General features: G+C 41.5%; 1 protein-coding gene across 2 annotated transcripts in view; it reads left to right on the forward strand.

Annotated features, from left to right (window-relative positions):
* The window catches only part of LOC141785361 (uncharacterized), an 84,227-nt gene that overhangs the window by 3,409 nt on the left and 61,519 nt on the right, over nt 1-19,299 (forward strand). Inside the window, exon 1 of one of the 2 annotated variants that reach the window (XM_074663657.1) lies at nt 8,584-8,733. The exons of the other annotated variant lie outside the window; for it this stretch is intronic. The gene's annotated coding sequence lies outside the window, so the exon portion shown is untranslated. Of the gene's footprint in view, nt 1-8,583; nt 8,734-19,299 lie in introns of those variants that run through there. 2 annotated transcript variants of the gene reach the window in all.

Genomic DNA, 19,299 nt, shown 5'->3' on the forward strand with positions numbered 1-19,299 from the left:
AAGAATAAAGGCTTAGAGCTGGTTGCCAGGATCGGCACCATGGATCGGCCCCTTCCTACCGATACAGATCCAGCTGATACCAGGATCGTTATCGGTGCATACCTACTTTTACTTACTACTAAACTTCATCAGCCAGCATGGTTTTGTCATAGGGACTACAACAGGCCATAAATCAATCCAGTCCCGCTCGACCTGATTAGGAAGCTGAGAAGTAGCATTTAGGAATAACCTATATTGGTGTTTATAATCTAATTTCAAGTTATGGATTACAATCTTTTTTTTCCCAGGTTCACCTAGAAAGTCCCTTTTAAAGTAATAAAAAGTGAAGATTTTCTGTTAAATATTTAACTTGACTTCCTAAATATAGATGATTCAGTTTTATATTGCACATAATTAAAAAAAGCAGCAGCTAAATGATTTATTCTTGAGCATTCAGGGAGGCTCATCCACAGACACACTGCACTTCCTGCCTTTTTTTAACTGATACATGAGGTATAAATCAGTGATTTCTTAGAGGTGAATCTGTCAGACAGATGCTGTTGCTTTAATACTTTGAAAAAATAAAATTAAAAAGCAGCTTCCTTCATTTCTGGACAGCAGGCTTTAAATTCTAAGCACCAAGAATTGGATTAATATGGTTGTGCTTATAAAGTTTTATTAACACACCAGCTGCAGAAATGATTAACGACAACATATCAGTGATCAAATTCATCTAATCGCTCAGTCAGGGGTAGTTCTGCTCAACCTGATGTTCTAAATTTTAACATCAGTCATAAAATTTGACACGACTGTTCATATGCATGTCATAAAAATTAGAAAGGAGGTCATGACGCACGGGATTAATGAGCTGTGGTAATCTGAGGTCTCCCAAATAAACATGCAGAGCTGTGACAGACCTGGACGTGTGTTTAAAAGCTCTGGTATCATTTTAGGTATCAGTGGTCCCTCAGTTTGTAAAGCCCTGGAGGAAACTGGTTCGCTCAGTTTGGAGCAGATTTGGTGGCAGCAGCTCCTGTAGGGATGACTCATTATGGTTTTCGTAGGTAATGTCAGCTCATTTACTGCAGAGTCCTGCTGTCAGTGAGTTTAGATGATCCCCACATCTGATTTGACTGAATCCTCTGGCTGCAAAGGACACATTTTTAACTTGACGTGTGTTTTCTGCAGGTATTTAGTGCCTCTGTGACGTCAATCCTCAGCAGAACATCTTAAAACCCACTCATGACTCATTTCTCCTGCTGATTGTGCACTTAAAGAGACACATTGCACAGAGTAGGGTATAGATTTAACCTGTTATTTAGCTCTAGTGTTTTGATTTCATGATGAATAATTTAAACCAAACTTTAATGTCCCAGTAGCTCTCTTTATTGGAGTTGGCCTACTTCTGCGCTTGATTCACGGAGACAAACTGTGTCAAATGCATTTACTAAAAACGTGGCAGCAACCATGAAGATGAAGTCATTATAGATGTTTGATGAAGTCAGAGAGGTTGCTTGTTTTTGCGCTGTATTTCAAATAGTGTGCAAAAAAGGAAAGAAGCTTACAAGAGCGTGTCATGTGCACCCTGACTTTCTTTTCACAGGATCATGATATAATAAGAGTGAATGCAGGCCTGTTTCTCAGTCTGAGGATAAAGGAAGTGTTGTGGCGTCCTAATGGCCTGTGTGAGAGCTGTGATAACTAAGAGGTTTGCTCTAACCATGTTTAGGTGTCTATCAGATCTTATTGGTCAGCCTGAGTCTGTTTCATGCTGGGAGAAAACAGCATTAGTGACCAGCACAGTCTTCTTGAATTACTGCCTCTTCCCTCCGTCCCACGTCTGTTTTCATTTCTTCCTACACTCTCCCACTCTCTGCTCACTCTCACTATCTCCTGGTTACCGTCCCTGACATCCTTCGCCGTTTTCTCTCCTCAGTTCAAAGAATGAGCAGGTTTTGACGTAGCTGTAACACACAGCGGTATCTTGTGTTTTTCTACTCTAAGCCAAGAATATATTTGGGAGGTGTGGAAGTGGGAGTATTTAGGAGGTGAGAGTGCTGGCAATGAAAAGGGCCTTGTTAGCGTTTGGATGGGAGTGAGCGTGTGTGATGATGGCGAGCATTAGCATTTTACAATCCGGCTGTGTTAGCGTATAATGCGAGGTTGTCTGCTGCTATAGCGTCTCCAATCTGTGAGGGTTTTTTTTTTCAGTCTGTATGTTGGCTTCAGTACAGATGGAGCGCTTTGCAGTGGCCTGGATCCTGTGTGATTAATGAAACACAAATCTGTCGTAGAGGCGCTCGCTCCCTGATACGTGCTGAAATGCCTCCCTGGTCTGTCGTTGTGGTCACTCAGAGGGAGTGTAATATGAGAGGAGAGAGACAGGATTCTTTCTTGGCTGTTTGGAAACATTTCAATGCCAGTAATCGATTTTTCCCAGAGCTTGATAGCCCACAATGCCCTGCAAAGTGCCCGGCAGTAAGTGATATCACAGATTATCAGACTCCAAGTGCTTTAATTGCAAAGTCAAGTTACATAAATCAGAGGCTTGGTAACACACTCCTAAATATTTAGACTGCTCTGATTCAGGTTGAAAGAAATCAATTTGAACTTTTTTGATTTTTGAGCTTCAGTGGAAAGCTGAATGAATTTAACGTCTATCCTCCCACACCCTTAACATTTATCTCTAACCTTTCCTTTAAGTTTCCAACACTGCCAATTCATAAATAACACCCACGGAAAGCGGTTATTGTCCAGAAGTGCTCTCTAAAAAGAAAAGCAGTCATCTCTAAGACTGTGTACGTTTTCATTCAACATGAAGTTTTACATTCATTTCAATGCTGTCTATCATAGATTTGTAATATAAATAGGGATGCATGATACTGGATTTTTTGCTGATATCTGATATGCTGATATTTTACAACTCATTCAGCCAATTGAAGACTGTGAGGGATTCTGGGAGAATCTGAGTGGAGCCGGATGACAAAAATATATATATATATTTTTTGTTTCGAGAGTCTAGTCTCTTCTTGGCTCTCCCTCCAGACACATTTCACTGTCTCTGAAAAAATTACACGAGAACAGCAGCTGTCAATCATTGTTAAACATGACATAAAAACTTGTTCGTAACCTCTTATAAGTAATAAAAACGAAACTTTTCAGAAAAAAGAGGACTTGAATACAAAGCGGCCAAATGATATCTTCAAATCACCACAACAATCGGATGTGAGAAACATTTCTACGTGGTGTATTTATTTTTTAAAGTTTGACCACAGCCCATCTGGAAAGACTGGGGAGATGGAATTTTTTGACCTATACTGCAGCCAGCCACCAGGAGGCAATTTTCATGGTGACCTCACTTCACGCAATGCAAAGTGAGGTCCATTTTTTTACAGTCTATGATTCAGCCGATAACTGATATTTTTATACATACCTAATTGCAGAGATCAACAACTTTCTCCTTATTGAAAGTAGCGTACAGTATTATGGTGCATACTGTTATCACATTCTCTGTATTATTCATTTCTTGTGCAAAATAAGAAAAATACTTCATATTTGCATATTTAATATTATATATTTGTTCATGACAATCACTTTCAAACAAAAAATACAAAATGGTACATCTTACTTAAAATTTAGGTGATACTCTCCCTGAGACCATTATAACGATACCTATTACCAGGGCAAATTTGTCCAATTTCACAATTGACAGAGTTAGGCCCCGTTTACTTGAAGACTCCCGCAATGATTCTTCCTTTGCGTTTTCAAAAGTGACCCGCGTTTACATGAGGACGGCGTGAAAACGATCCGCGTTCAAACAACTCCAGGAGGACAAGTCTCCTCTTCTGTTCTTTCTTTTTCTGCCGTTTTGTTGTGTGAGACGGTCAGCAATCCAACCATAACGCGCATTACCGCCACCTACTGGCTCAACTGGAAATGTGGCTGAGCGCGGAGCTTTCACCCGAAACTGCGAGTGCGCATGCGGTGACGTCTGCGTTTCACCCTGAGACGCTCCGCTCTGTGTTTGCACAAAGCTGGATGGAGGAGCGGATTCAGATCTTTCCACCCTGGGGAGCGTTTTCAAAAGTTTGCGTTTTCACTGAAAATGCAACGTGGTCTCGTCTAAACGGAAGGCCAAAACGCAACGAAATGTTTGCGGAATCGACCGTTTTCGGCGTCATGTAAACGGGGCCTTAGACAACATGACCCCTGTTTACAGGGAACATGTGAAAAGTGTACAGGCTTGGGGAGTAATGGATTACATGGAACGTCGTTGCGTAAATAGGATACCAAAAAGAGGTAACTGTAATCCGTTACAGTACAGAAAAAAAAATGTAATCAGATTATCTGATAAAAAACATGGATTACTTTTTAAGATTACATTTTAAAATCAAATGTGTTATACTACAGGACAGCAGACACATGCTTAGTGAGCATGCATTGCAACACTTTAAAACGCAACACCACAACAAACCGACATGTGAGGCAACCACCCATGTAGCTGCGAGCCATACAGTCTATGGTTTAAATTTATCATAAGATATTGCTGCTGCCGGGGTAAAAAGTGCCTTCATCCGTTGGAAACCATGCAGCATTTTGAGTTAAAATCACAAAAAGGGAGCAACATAACAGTGCAGAGCGAATTATGACTGCCAGCTGTCAAGACACACTGCTAACGTTTGCTGAATTACACAGAAATCCAGTAAGCTTCAGTTCAGGTTTGTTAGCTTGCTAAGCTGTTAAAAAGTGCAACTGCACAGCAATTAAACCCAAATTAAATAAAATGGTTTGCTTTTTGACAGTAAATGTGGCTAAAAAAGTCAGCTGCATGTATCTTACAGACTGCTGCTTAAGCTCACATTTAACTTAAAACAGGAGCCAAATATGTGACCACTCAATCTGCACTGTGCAAACAAAACCACAAAATGCGCAAAAACTATAAACAGCTTCAGTCCCTGATCAGATCTTAAATAAGTAGGTGGGCTTCTTCTACACTGCAAATTTCTATGAGCTACAAAACATTTTAGCAGCAGTTTTATTTTTAAGCCAATATCGGCCAGTACCAATAATGTACTGATATTATTGTGCATCACCAAATATAAATAAACCAGATTATAATAAAGAGCAGCTAAGACCTCCTTACCATTTCAGACACAGTCAGTAATCTAAAAACCAAACCATTGATGTAAAATGTGTTGAACTTGTGTTACCAACCTTGACAAACAGGACCCAAAAAGCAGACAACAGCAGCCGAGAGCGTTGCAGTTCAATAATTAAACATCTCAAAGTGGTACGAGGCACAGAGTTTACACGGCGCGATGCAGAATGAGGTCAAACGAGAGAGTGGATAAACCCAGGGGAGAAAGGTTGGAGACCAAAGGCTGATAACAGGAAAGAAATCAAACACAAACGACATGAGAGGTCCCCAAACTGAAGCCAAAAAACTCAGAGCTCCCACTACTGACTGGCTGCAGGATAGGAAAAAGAGATTGGGTGTTAAGACTAATAAAAAATACCCAAAATGAGTCAGTGCTGACCCAAAGAGACAAACACTGTAGTGAAAATTAAGACTGTTCACACGTGAAGTTTTAAAGAGGACACTCCAATTTGACCCTCCACGTGTCTCCTGAAGTCGTCTATTTTTAAAACTCCATCGATCAATGAGCCATTGTTTCTGACCGACTCTCAAGTTCACCCACAAAGATCGTCATTGGCGGCTGGAGGCGATCAACATGATCTCCTAATTTGATTGCCCTTAATGTTATTTCCCTGAAATAAACCAGCAGTGAAGGAGAGAGTTGTTGTTGCAGAAAAGCTTCAAACCTCGCCTTCAAGAACTCCACATCTGCCCTGAGGAGTTGCTGACACTGCTGGATGGTAAAAGCTGGCTCCCTGATGCTTGGTGCAGTCTGCAGAGAGAGACGCTGCCTGTCACTTTCACCTGTTTCAATCACACACACACAGAGAGGTGAAATCAGGCTCTGCAGCTGCAAACTGTTGATTTTTGCTGAAGCAGAGGGTGACGTTGGAAAAACACGTCATAACCGTCATTGTCAAACATCTCCAAACTCTCCAAGGTATTAATATAAGTAAACATAAGCTGCTTAAGCCGCAACTTTCTCCCATCCGTTTTCTGTCTTCTTAGGGGAGCTGACAGGCTCATTATTGCTGCTCAGAGGCAGACCTGAGCCTTGTTGCTCATCTCTGGAGGATGCTGTGCTGCATGAGGAGTGGAGACACTGCTGACTTATCCCCCACACAGGCCACAGCGTAATAAAAGGTGAAACTTTTTAGTAGGGGTGCACGATATATCGATATCAATATTGGTATCGGCCGATGTGTTTTAGTGGGCTGATATTGATCTTTCAAGATCTTTCAAGACCCACATAATATTGTTTTTCTAGGACTATGTAGACACCAAAACTACCTCAGAAGAGTGGACTCTCTTCTTTTATGTCTCTCTTCATGTTTTCGATCCAAAAAACAGACAAAACTTTTTAGATCACGTCCATCCTTTGATCCTCTCCATGGACATATTTTCTCACGATTGCACCGCGCTTTCCCTCTGAACTACCTCGACATATCATCTTAGATTGTTGTTTATTTTTTAACCATTATTGATATTGGTAAATATTGGTCAGAACAGCACTATTAAAGGTCCCATATTGTGCGAAAATCACTTTATTAAGTCTTGTAGTGAAATTTGTGGGTCTTTGTCTTTCCTCCCAGCCCACAAAATGTGATATTTAATGACCAAACCTGTGCTTAGTAGTGCTTGTGAATATAAAATCCTGACCTAAAACGAGCTGTTTGGATTTTGGGGATTTGCCGACGTCAGCGATTCCCTTTTTTGACCAATCAGAAGCAAGTCTGACCTGATTGGTCCACCGGAGCAGATACCCCCCGAACCCCCTGGCTGTAAACAGCCACACAGATCCGTGCACAAGCTTCCCATCTCGGAAGAAGACAAGACTAAGTGTCTAGAGTTCATTTATCAGGAAATGTTCCAGCTACACTCAGTAAAACTGTGCATGTGTGTGCTAGTCACTTCACGGCCGACTGCTTTTCCAACTTTGGACAGTCCAACAGAGGGCTAGCGAATAGACTGGTCCTGAATCCAGGCGCATTACCAACCATCCGCCAACAAACCTGGGACCCTGGAAATATGAGTATTTTAAATGCTGTGTGCTGTGGAGCAGATGAAAGAGCTTTTCCTCAGTGTCCCCCCTGTCTCTGTGTTAGCTTCAGGATGCTAACTTTAGCTGCAGTTAGCCTGTTGTTTTAGCCTGTAATGTTACGGTAAACGAGCTTCGCTGTTTTCTAAACATTGTGCACTCGGAGCTTGTGGCGCCGCTCTCAGTGACGCAGAAGAGTGGGGCGGTATCAGCAGTGGCTCATTTACATATGAAAGCCACGCCCACTAAATCAGAGCGTTCTGAACAGAGGGGCTATGAGAGCCTGGAAACAATGCTGCTGTGCTTGATTTATTGGCTTTTTGGACCAAAACATGTTACTACCATTTCATGAAGACATCAATGATCCATATTAAACTGAAGAAAAGGAGCAGAATATGGGACCTTTAAAGATCGGTGATCGGTGTTAGGCCAGAAAATTGTGATCGCACCCTAAATCCCTACTTTTTTTGGCAATTAAACATCTGCTTGATTTAAATATTACAACTTCAGACTCAAAATGTGTGTGATAGTTTCTCAAAGAAGCTTATCTTTAAAATGCACACAGAAAACAGTCTCTTAAATATTTCAGGAGAAACAGCGTGAGTGTTTACCGTCGCCTTTCTACCTGATATTTCTGACTCTTTGAGAGGTTTTTGTCGCCCTCGGTAGACAAACATATTTTTATTCAGTGTTCTCTCAGAGTCCTTTCTCTTTCTGCTGCATGAAGGGAAACTTTCATGGAGGAACTTTATGTTCTGTGCTGAATTATTTAAAGCCAGCGCAAAATAACATAAAGCAGAAACACTGACTAAACCTCCTCTGGTGAACAAAGATGGTTTACATCACCGTGGCTGAATCGAGCTTTGCTGCGGTGTCATGGAGTGCATCTACACACATACACACACACAAGCTGTGTACAGTGTATCTGATGCCACGCAGGCCTCTTTGAATCCTCCTCTGAAAGTGATACCCTTCATCATCCCTCATGATGAAGATGTGTTAGGAGTGTTTATCACATGCAGAATTCCTGGAAGCCAAACATTTATATGCAAATAGGGTGAGTTTTTCCTCCCTTCCCTTGGAGGTGTTGGGGAGGAGGGTTTCACACGTGCTTGAGATGTTCCCGCAGACTGGACCACATGTCCATATTTCATCCACTCACAGCTCTCACTCAGATTTTCTTACTTTAACAACATACTGAGGGATCCAGCTTGTAGAGCATCTAAACTCTTCATCTCCCCTCCTGTCTTACATGTCCCCCTCCCTCAGCAGCGTTGATACTCTTCCCTGACTCAGCATGCATGTGAGAGGCCGAGGGAGGGGCAAAGGGGGCGGGGCTTGGGGAAGTGAGCATGCTAATTGGCTGAGTGTGAGCAGTGAGCCAGTGCAGGAGGGAGGGAGGGAGTGAGTCTGTGCTGGTCGGACAGGTCTGTCTGCACCGCTCTGCCACAGAGGAGACAGGAAGGAAGGAGTGAAGATGAGAGGAAAGGAAGAGGGAGTAAGAGGAAGGGTGAGCCGTGATAAAGCATGTGGGAGGTGTAAATCCTGTACGGATGGAGCGGCTGTGAGAAGAGGAGAGGTGAGTGTGAGTGTGTGTGCTTTAGAGATGCTGTTAGTGTCTCTGTTTTCAGCTGACAGCTCAGCCTGATGGAGATAAACAAGCGGAGAGGTGGCCTACAGCTTTGCACCAGCGTACAGATGATCCAGATGTGTGTGTCCCTCTCTGAGACTGATACACCTCTAGAGGAAGAAGTGGGTCTGTCCACTGCTGTGTGCTGTGTGTGTTTGAGTGGGTGGTGACACTGGGAGTGTGAAGGCATGAATGAGAGAACGTGTGAAAGCTGTGTAAAATGAGGGACTGCATATTTTTGTCAAATCAGGGCAGCGAGCGTGTCGGTACATGCAGCTTTGACAACCTTTAAGTCAGGCTGCTGTTATCAACACTGTCACTTCAGGAAACACACAGCTGATTGTTTAGTTCTCAGTTTAGCTGCTGTGTGCTGGGGCTGTGAAGACATGAGCCTATATTTTATAGATCTCTGACTCGAAATCAATACTATACAGACGGAGAAACTCTACAACATGTTTATGTCCATGTTTGAATGCTTGACTGCTCTCTAAGGGTTAAAGAGTTAAATCATGAGCTGGGGCTGTCACTTTAAACCTGTACGTCTGCTCACCTGATAAATGTTGTTTTGAACAAAGTAAAGTAAAAGGAAGATCTGTGATCAGCTACTTGCTTTTGTAAGAAATGCACGATTTGAAAGGGACATGTGTATTCAACAGTGGGCGATAGTGCTCATGGGAAATGTAGTCCTCCAAACTCATATCACATAAGAACTCCTCACAGCGCTTTTAGAGAGAAAACTAAAGAAGCTGTAGTAAGAAAGGTATGAAATAAAGATTTAAAAGTTACAGTGAATGGATTTATACTTAAAGCTCCTGTGATGAACTTTGCTTGTGTTGAGTTTGGCGCCCCCTGCAGGAGAAGCAGTCTCTGCAGGTTTTGTCTCCTTCATAGGAAATGTGTGTTTTTTACCAAGTAATCTCATCCTGCTTTATCTTAACAATCAATTCAAGCAAGCTGCATTCGTGCACATTTGTCCTCTGCTGTCGAGAAAGTTGCTGGGAACCCAATGGTGGCACAGTGGGGCGCTGAGGTTGTTGACATTTGGGTGTCCTGAACTGATCCCTTACAGAGTGTTCAGATGAAATAGTTTCACTTATCAGTCAGTCAGCAGAACATTTAGTTTTATTTCTGATTAAATTTTTATTCTTCCTTGTAAAGTAAAGATCTTAGAGGCTGCCATCTTTGGATATAATGCGACAAACTGACTGTGTTATGTAATTGTGGGGCAACAATTGTAAAGTTGCACACACTACAAATAACATTTCTTCACATTTAGCTCTAAACATAATTTTTTATGCAGATTTAGAGAAATATTTGCAAAATATATCCGTCAAATATTATATAAAAAATTGAATGTTTCATCTAAATGTTATATATATATGTTAGGGCCGGGACAATATGCTTTTCTCCTGATTCTATTCTATTACGATTTTTGGGGTGCTGATTCGACTTAAACTGTGATTCTCTGATATTTGCGATTTTAAGTTTACTTTCTAAAACCAGATCATGTGAAAAAGTTAAATGATGACAATAATGTCTACAGACTTAATCAGGAGCTATGTTTTCCTATATAATGCACATCACGTGAGTCGAGAAGACATATTCCACTTTTTGCCGGAGAAAAGTAGTAGCTTTTTTCCAATCCAGTTTATAAACAAAGACCGAAATGAAGAATTAAAATTTGAAAAAAGAAAAAAAAACTTTTTCTGACAAGAATCCCGATATTGTCAAACGAAATATCCTGATGCATCGCTTTTCAATTTTTTCGCCCACCCCTAATAAATATTATAAATGAATATCCTGATTCTAAATTTTTAGCTTTGTTATCTAAATATTGGCAAAGATTTCTAATTATGAAGTCAAGATTTTTAAAACTTGAGGTATGATTTCTAAATATACAGCTAATATGCAAATTCACACTCCTGCCTTCTGGGAGCACCAAATGTCTGAGGAAGTGACCCAGCCGAGCGGGATTTAGAGAATGTCAAGCTCTACTTCTTCATTGTCGGCCACAGGATCTTCACTAGTGCCATCACAGCACTTTGTACATTTCTTTTCTAACTGCTGATTTAGCCGACTGTGTTTGATTTTCTCAAAATCTCATTTCGCTGGGTTGCTTCCTCAAACTTTTATTTTGGTGCTTCCTGCGTTTGATACTTGATGACTTGTTGACTGTAGCTGATTCAAAAAGCATGAAGACTTTTAGGTTGTCTCCTCATCAACTTATGTTAAATTTTCTGTCTCTGAGGTATCTTTTGGTTTTGTTTCATCTCTTCTTTCTGCATCCATGAGAGTTTGTGCAGTCCTGTCTTCAGTCTCCCACATCGACCCATTCAGTGATCGTGCAGCAGAGATAATTCAATGAACAAGGTCGCCTGCCAGGCTCTGATTTGATCTGAAATGTGAGTCACTTTTTGTCAGAGTTTAGAGTTTTCATGTCAGGATTTAAAATTCATGTGTGAGGATGGAGTCCGATAAAAAGACAACGTTAACATCCTTTCTGACGGTAATTTGTTCGTGGAGATAATGAAGTCAGAACAGATCGAGTCTGTGTTGTCATTAGGCTTACAAAGATCAGGGCTCACTTTAAATTTGAGGTAAAGTGACTGCAGAATTGGCTGTTTTGAAAAGAGCTGCTGTGATGTCAAACATTTTAGAGCTCCCCCTGCTGACTGCCTGCAGCATAAATCCCGCCTTCTCCCCCTGAAGAACCATTAAGTGGTGATTTTCATCTTGTGCACACAAACTCATTTTCCATTGTGAGACTTCAGGGCTCCTCAGAGGTAATAACCAAATGAAACATGAAGTAAATATTCAGCCCGTTCATGCAAAGTCTGCAAGTTCTGCAGAAGTTTAAAGCCTCTTAACTGCATCTGAGCTTGTTGCAGGTTTTAACATCCACATTTCATGGATTATTTTGTTAATTCATGTCAGACTTGTGGCTTAATTGAGTATAAATGTATCAGTGGTTATCCAGGACGTGTCAGGTGTGAGTGGGGGAGCCGTATCAGCAGCGAGGTCACGGCCAGTGTGCTGCTGATTGAATGCCTCTCCCTCCTTTCTCTCCTTTCTCTCCTCCCATAATAAGCGGCTCTGCAGCTTTCTTCTCACACTAACACTTTCTGTGCCTCTGCATGAGTCAGAGGACCCATCTCTTTTGTCTGAATGTGTCTTTGAAGGCAGAGGAGGAGAAGCAGGAGAGTGAGACAGCCTCGTGTCAAATAAAGTGTGAGACAGTGCTGGCTCTTTCCTCTCTAACTTCACTTCTCCTCTTTGGCTGGTTAATTTTTTGTTAATTGTTCTTCTTAATGAGCAGTAAGCCTTTAGATGTTATTGGGACTTTGCAGAAGTACACACAGCATGATGTAACCTGATATCATGTGAGGAGGAATCAATGCAGGCTTCGATCTACGTAGGCAGATGACTTGAGGTTTCTTCTTGCCCCCTGGCTTCTTTTGTCACCCATTTACTTCATTAAACCCCCATAATCTCCTTTAACTTGTTTCTAGCTGCACTGCAAAGCCTGTCAAGTATCTGAAATCATATCTGCTGGTGCACAGTGCCAGCAACAAGCAAGCCTGAGAGCTAATCTTAGCATGAGAAGCATCCCCCCTCCATATCGTATCCAGGGAGCTAATATTAGCTGCACACACTGCTTTGGGTTTAATTACCTGTGAGAATTGACTTGTAAATGCCCGCCAAAGACCCTGCAGTGTGTCCATATGTGTGCATGTGTGTGTTTGTTAGAAAGTGACCCAGAAGGACAGAGAGACTATGAGTCATCAGTGCTGCAGCTGTAGCGTCAGTTTTGTTTTTTAAAGAGAGAAATATGAGGAGATTCTGCAGAAGTTTTACAGTTTGTTCTCTGGTTTAAAGCTCATCTGTAAGAGAACAGCTGCTTCTGTGAGTTCTCCCTTAGAAGGGAGAAGTGAGTTGCATTAGTGAATGAAAAGATCCGTAAGTTTTCTGCAAGAATTCAGGGTGAGGTGATGCAAGGACACAGCAGGTATTCTTCAAGAAAATTCACGAGGTGATGACATTTATATCGTGCAAACAAGGGATGTCCCAATGCGATCCGATTTTTTCATGATATGTTTATGCCGATGACGATCTGATACCAATACCTTTCTTTGATGAATCCCGGACTCTGTTGGGTGATTCTGTTGAAAATGACGAATCATATTTGTTATATTAAAGTGAGCCCTGTTGGTGCCATAGACTGTATATAGAGTGGACAGCGTGGCTTCGCCATTTACCATTGTACAGTTTCAAAGCCAAAATTCCCTCGTCACAGGCGCAGCCATTGAAGCTGTAGAGACTGTGAGGAATTCTGGGAGAATGTGAGTGAAGCCAAGTGACAAAAATAATATATATTTTTTTTCTTTTGAGAGTCTAATCACTTCGTGGCTCAACCTCCCGACATATTTTTCAATCCCTTAAAAAAATACATGAGAACGGCAGCTGTCAATCATTGTTAAATGTGACGTAAACCCTTGTTTTTAACCTAGTATCACTAATGAAAACGAAACTTTTCAGCCAAATTATACCTTCAAATTACCACAACAATCTGACGTGAGAAACATTTCTATGAAGCGTATTAATTTTTTAAAGTTTGACCACAGCCCATCTGGAATGACTGGGGAGATGGATTTTTTTTTTTTACCTATACTGCAGCCAGCCACCAGGGGGAGCTTGAGCCAAGCAAGATGACATCCATTTTTTACAGTCTACGGTTGGTACCTCCTCAGGGAACTCTCACTTTACAAATGTTGCAAGTATAGACTGTATGAAACATGGACGTAGCCTCCTGAAACCGTGAAATGAAGCCAATCCGCAGACGCAGCCACATTCGCTATGACGCCAGCTGTGAGTTTTTCTTCGAGCAGCTACAGGTGACCTGGGCTGTGCCTCTGATTGGAAAATCAAATGATCCTAATAACTTCTAAACCACAGAGATAGAAAAAAATCACTTACCGTACAGTGTGTGTCGATAGTGAAATCAACGTTTAGACCCAAGCCTTTTTTTTTTTTAACTAGGCTGTAAATATGCTATTTAATGCTGTAAAAGTCTGTTTTTATGGCTGGATGTGTGCGTGACTTCAAGCAACTTTTAGTACTCCCGCATTGGCTTCATTTTTACTTCCCAGATGTTGCCCCTTTGTTGGTTACCTCTCATTGCTTTCCAAAGAGAAGTAGTCCCACACAGCGGACATGTTTGCAACGTGGTGTGATTTACAGCAGCCGTAAAGCGTGACGGTGCTGAAAACACACGAAAACCGGATTGATCCCAATCATTTAACAAAATCCGATGCTATCCTGATCCTCCAGATACCAATCAGTGTGTTGTATCTGGACAATCCTATTGCAAACCCTGAAGAGTGACATGAAGGATGCATTGATATAACTGCAAAAACTGTCGTCATGGAGCGGATTTCCGTTGCTTTCACCATCATCAGGTTGTAAACAATGCACTGTAGCTTTTGTTGCACGCTTTGGATATCATGCTCTGTCTCCTTAGACTTGTACCCCTACCTCATCATCGGACTCAAGGGTTTATAAAGGGATCTCATGGAGGAAACTTTTGGCAAGTGTCTGAAGGAAGTCAGGTTATGCCAGCATGAGGATTCACCAGATACTAACCTGTTTCTGTTTTCTACTGCTATTTTTCTCTGACAACCTTCAGCTATGAGGGAGATGGGGAAACTGAGCTTCCTAAATATCCTGAAATGATCTAAAAAGGGTCTGAAGTTTATGTGTTAAAGCTGCTGTGCATTTTAAGGAACTTTTAAAGTCGAAGCACTGACAGTTCTGCCTCCTACAGCGACGCTTATGAGTGTGCTTTATACACGTGACTGTTGTTTTACAGTAAATCAGGCGCACTGTGGCAGGTGCTGAGTGCTAACGGTCTGTTTCTGGTGTAACTTCTGGCGCAGCAGCGTTGGTTCCAGCAGAACCGGTGCCAAACTGGACGTCTGTCAGAAGAAAGGCGCTCAGTGGAAACACTGCAGCACAGCAGGAGAGCGCTTCAGTTTTAAGATGCAGGAGGGAGGCAGACGAATCTTAGACCAGCAGCTTATTCCTGGAACTGTGTCCTCTTCAGATCCAGGTGAATTGACCCTTCAAACAGAAAGCTCTGCTCTCTAGAAGCAGAAGAGGAGGCTTGTGTTACATCATGCTGTTGTGTTCCTGCTCCTGTCATGCAGCTTCCTGTAACTCTACACTTCCATCAGTCTGGCAGACTTCCAGCAGAGCTCTCTGCTCTCCTCCATCATCCTGCTTTTCTTTAACCTTCACTGACCGCCTCCGTCTTTACATCACCATTTCTCTCCTCGGTCTTTATCTCTTCTGTTCCCATCAACATCCTGAGATGACGAGTGGGGGAATCGATGGAATCTTATCGGAATCGATAACGGACACTGACTTCATCTGGTAGCGGAGATGATGAAAAATCATGAGATTCCCTGTGGATCCATCCCTCGAACCACGTTCTGGTGTATTTATGATGCAGCGATCAGTGTAGCTATTTTTAGCCTGGATGTTCTGTCCACAGCAGCAGAACATCCTCCCAGTGTTTCCAGTCCACACTGAAACACCAGAAGATGGTGAAATCTCTGTTGATTTGTTTTTGCATCAAAGCTGACGGGAACATTTGGGTTGAAGAGTTCAGATGTTCAGTGTACCTGAGAATCTGCAAAGTCCTCTGGGGTTTTGTGTCAGTGTGAAAGCATCCATGAATAAAGCACACACTGATTGTCCAGTTACCTTAAACAGAACAGTAATTTATGATGCAGCCCAGGAGCCAGGTCGTCTTCCTCACACCTTCACAAACAATGAGAACCTGCAGAAGCAGACAAAGAGCTTTTTTGTGAATGGTGTCGCTGTGGGAACAGCAGCTCTGAGGTGTGAAACTGAGTGTGACAAATGGAAAGGCAGTAAAAGTTGTCTGCTAATTAGAGAGGAGAGAAATGTTAGTGGTGCATTTGAACTGAGGGAGCTTCTACTTCTTTTAAAATCAGAGAAGAAGAATGAGCCTGAGCAGGCAGCTAATAAGAGAGGAGGAACGTCGCTGCATGTAGAGAGGCTGGTGGAGTAATAAGAGTCTGGAGGGGGATTGCTGCAGACTGGTGAGACTGGATTCAGTCTCTTTCAAACATCAGTTGGGGTCAAGGAGGGGAGGTCGCTCCCCTGTGTGCCAACTCCATCACAAGTTCCCTTTGTTCTGTCAACTTCGATTTTCGACACACACACGTTCTCTCCCACTGCTACCATACGGCAGCTCCAATCTGTCGCTGCTGGCACCAGCCTGCGGTCCACCGCCGTCCCCTCATTTAAGACTTTTCTTCTGTACAAGAGTTCTGTTGTTGGCGTGGAAAGACGATCTGAAGCAGAAGGGCGATGATTGGATGGGATTCAGCTCGGTCTGGTTGAGTAATTGCCCGGGGATTCAGCTCCGGAGAAAGAGAGAAACGGCTCCAGCTCAGGATTAAATCACACTTTAACAAACACATTCCTGTGATAACAGTCCGGGGATGCTGTGTGAGGGGACTGTGGGTGTCCTGGTTTGATGTTTGAGCTGTTGGTGAGTCTCCAGGGTCTGATAAATACATGTGAAGAAATAAATGAGCTCTCTGTATCTCTCTGGATGTCTCTGGATTATGTCACAGCAGCTTCTCAAAATAAAACCAGATCACATCCTACAAATCTGATTTTCTATAATTTACAGGAGTCTATTTTTTCCTCCTCACTCTTTGATAGAATCACTAACAGCTGAGTCCTGACCGCTGGATTGTCTCATTCAGGATTTATACCAAGCACAGTCAGCGGGTCCAATCAATGGTGAGTCAGAGAGCAAAGGAAGACGTGAGGGATAATTTCCTGCTTCCTCTCCCTCTGGGATGAGCTCAAGTTTCCTCTGACTCCATAAAGCAGCCACCTTACTACAGTGTTTATGTCCCACAGGAAATGATGACAGGAGACTCAGAGTATCCCAGTTTGTACCTAGAGCAGGGGTGGCCAACCAATCAGAGACCAAGAGCCACAAAAATTACAATTGTACTACAAAGAGCCACATCACACACATGGTCTTACAAACGCACTTCCTCACAGACATAAATAAAATTACATGACATGAAAATCAATACATTTTCAGTTTTTAAAGTGAGATTTGTTATGTTTGTAAGTGTGTTTAAATTTGTGCTGAGAGCCGTGTCAAAGACAAATTTCTTTACTGCAGGAGAGACAAAGTTCCATCTATCTATCAATCTATCTATCTATCTATCTATCTATCTATCTATCTATCTATCTATCTATCTATCTATCTATCTATCTATCTATCTATCTATCTATCTATCTATCTATCTATCCATCTATCTATCTATCTGTCTATGAGCAATTGAGAGGAGCACATGTAAAGAAGAGAAATTGAAACTCAAGTATAAGTCTCATCATCCAAGTATTGATCAATACTGATCCCAATGTTGGCATCAGTATTTCAATATTTTGGATTGATTGGCACACCACTACTCATAACAATATGTACATATATATTTTTAATAAATGGATCGAAGGGCCGCACACCGAAAGGCAAAGAGACACATGCGGCTTGCGAGCCACAGCTTGGCTGACCCTGACTTGGAGTATCTGGGTATCCTACAGGATATTTTGTGCTGTTTGATCAGGTCTGCAGATATAATATTTATACAGTCTCAGGTTACATTAAGGTCAGGGTAACTGGTGGAGCCACTGGGCATGAGGCAGAGTCAACCCTGTACAGGTTGACACACTATCACAGTGTATTTTGTCACATATTATTGCATTGTTTGTTTTGAATCTCGCTGCATGGTTTGTACCGTATCACATAAGAATGCATCACATCAAATTGAAAAATGTTGTGTGTCTTATTGCATCTTGTCATAAATATTGTATTGTTTGCATTAAGGCTGAAAGATATATCTTTATTGTATCTATATACATTCAAGGTATTAATATCACAATATAGGGTTTCCCAACTCGCCCTGCTTATGCAGCTCAGGCAGTCGTCTGATAAGTGGTGGCTTTATGTCAATATTGATGACTGAAAGTAAGTTCTAATGAAAGAACTGCACTTTCTACATCCTTTTCAATTATTTTTCATATCAAAATATGAAATTTTATCGATATTGTTCATCACTAGTTTGCATCAGACAGTATCCCATCCTAATGAGTTCATATCACATAGTATCGTATCTCAATGTCATACTTTACCTTTAGGGGTGGAAGAAAATAATCGATTTACATATGTATTGGGATATTTTGTTTTACAATATCAAAACCGTGATTTTTTCTTTTGTCAAAAAGTCATTTTTTCCAAATTCAAATCCTTTATTTCAGTCTCTGTTTATAAACTGGATTGAAAAAATTACCACTTTTCTCCAGCAGAGGGCAAAATGTTTCTCTCCGACTCACGTGATGTGAATTTTTTTTCTTAAAAATATGGCTCCTGATATAGTCTGTAGATATCATTGTCATCATTCTACTTTTGATGCTATGGTGTTAAAAAAAAGCAGAATTAAAATAGCAAAAATCGGAAATATCGAAGAATAACAATTTAAAAGGAATTGACATCCCAAAAATCGTTATAGAATCGAGTCGTGAGGAAGGCATATTGTCCCAGATCTACTTACTTTACGAGGATATCACATATTGCATTGATCTTTTTACATCGTATCAAATTGCAATGTATTGTATTTCTTGGTGTTGTTTTGCCCCATGTCATTAACATCGTGTTGCAATATATAGTATCAAATCACATTGTATCGGATCACATTGTGATGATTACATAGCATCACAATGTGTTGCACTGTTTTGTTCATATCTGATTGTATTGAATAGCATCCCATCAAAACTTGTTGCAATGTGGTGCATCTCATTACATTACTCATTGTATTGAATCCATCGTAATGTCTACTGCCAACTTGACTTAACTAACAGTCATTTTTTTCAGTGACTGGAGTACAAATTGCATTTCATTCACAGGAGACACTCAACCTTCAGACTGAACACATTCTTGTAACACCCTTCTCAAAACATCTGACCTCTAAGAGGAAGAAGAAGCTTTATTTCACTTTGTTTACCTCCTGAACAGTCATCCTGACAAACCTGAAATACTCCAAGACATCGCCTGAGCTCAATTGCTGTGCCTTCATAAAGTTACTCTGATGAAGCAGAAACTAATCTGTTGCTCTGAACAAGTTTCCGCATGTCTGTATGTGTTATGAGGAGCTGTGCATTAAACAGACCGCGCTGATCCGAGTCGAGGCTCTTCATCCATCCCTTTGTTGCTATTTTGAGAAAGCTGCCTTCTTCCACTGCTGTGTGTCGACTATCTAAAGCAGTTTGCTTTGCTGTAGTTTGGCAGAGCGCTGTTACCCTGTTAAAGAAAAGGTCTTAAAGTACCATAATTTATGTTACATGACTCAATTACAAATAACCTCATGTTATTTACGAGGCTTTAAGGAGCAGGCTGCCAGGAAAACA

Source organism: Halichoeres trimaculatus, unplaced genomic scaffold, assembly GCF_033239565.1.
Source record: "Halichoeres trimaculatus isolate MK-OKI-2021-1 unplaced genomic scaffold, fHalTri1.1 fHalTri1_scaffold_23, whole genome shotgun sequence".
In the NCBI taxonomy this organism is placed as follows: domain Eukaryota; kingdom Metazoa; phylum Chordata; class Actinopteri; order Labriformes; family Labridae; genus Halichoeres; species Halichoeres trimaculatus.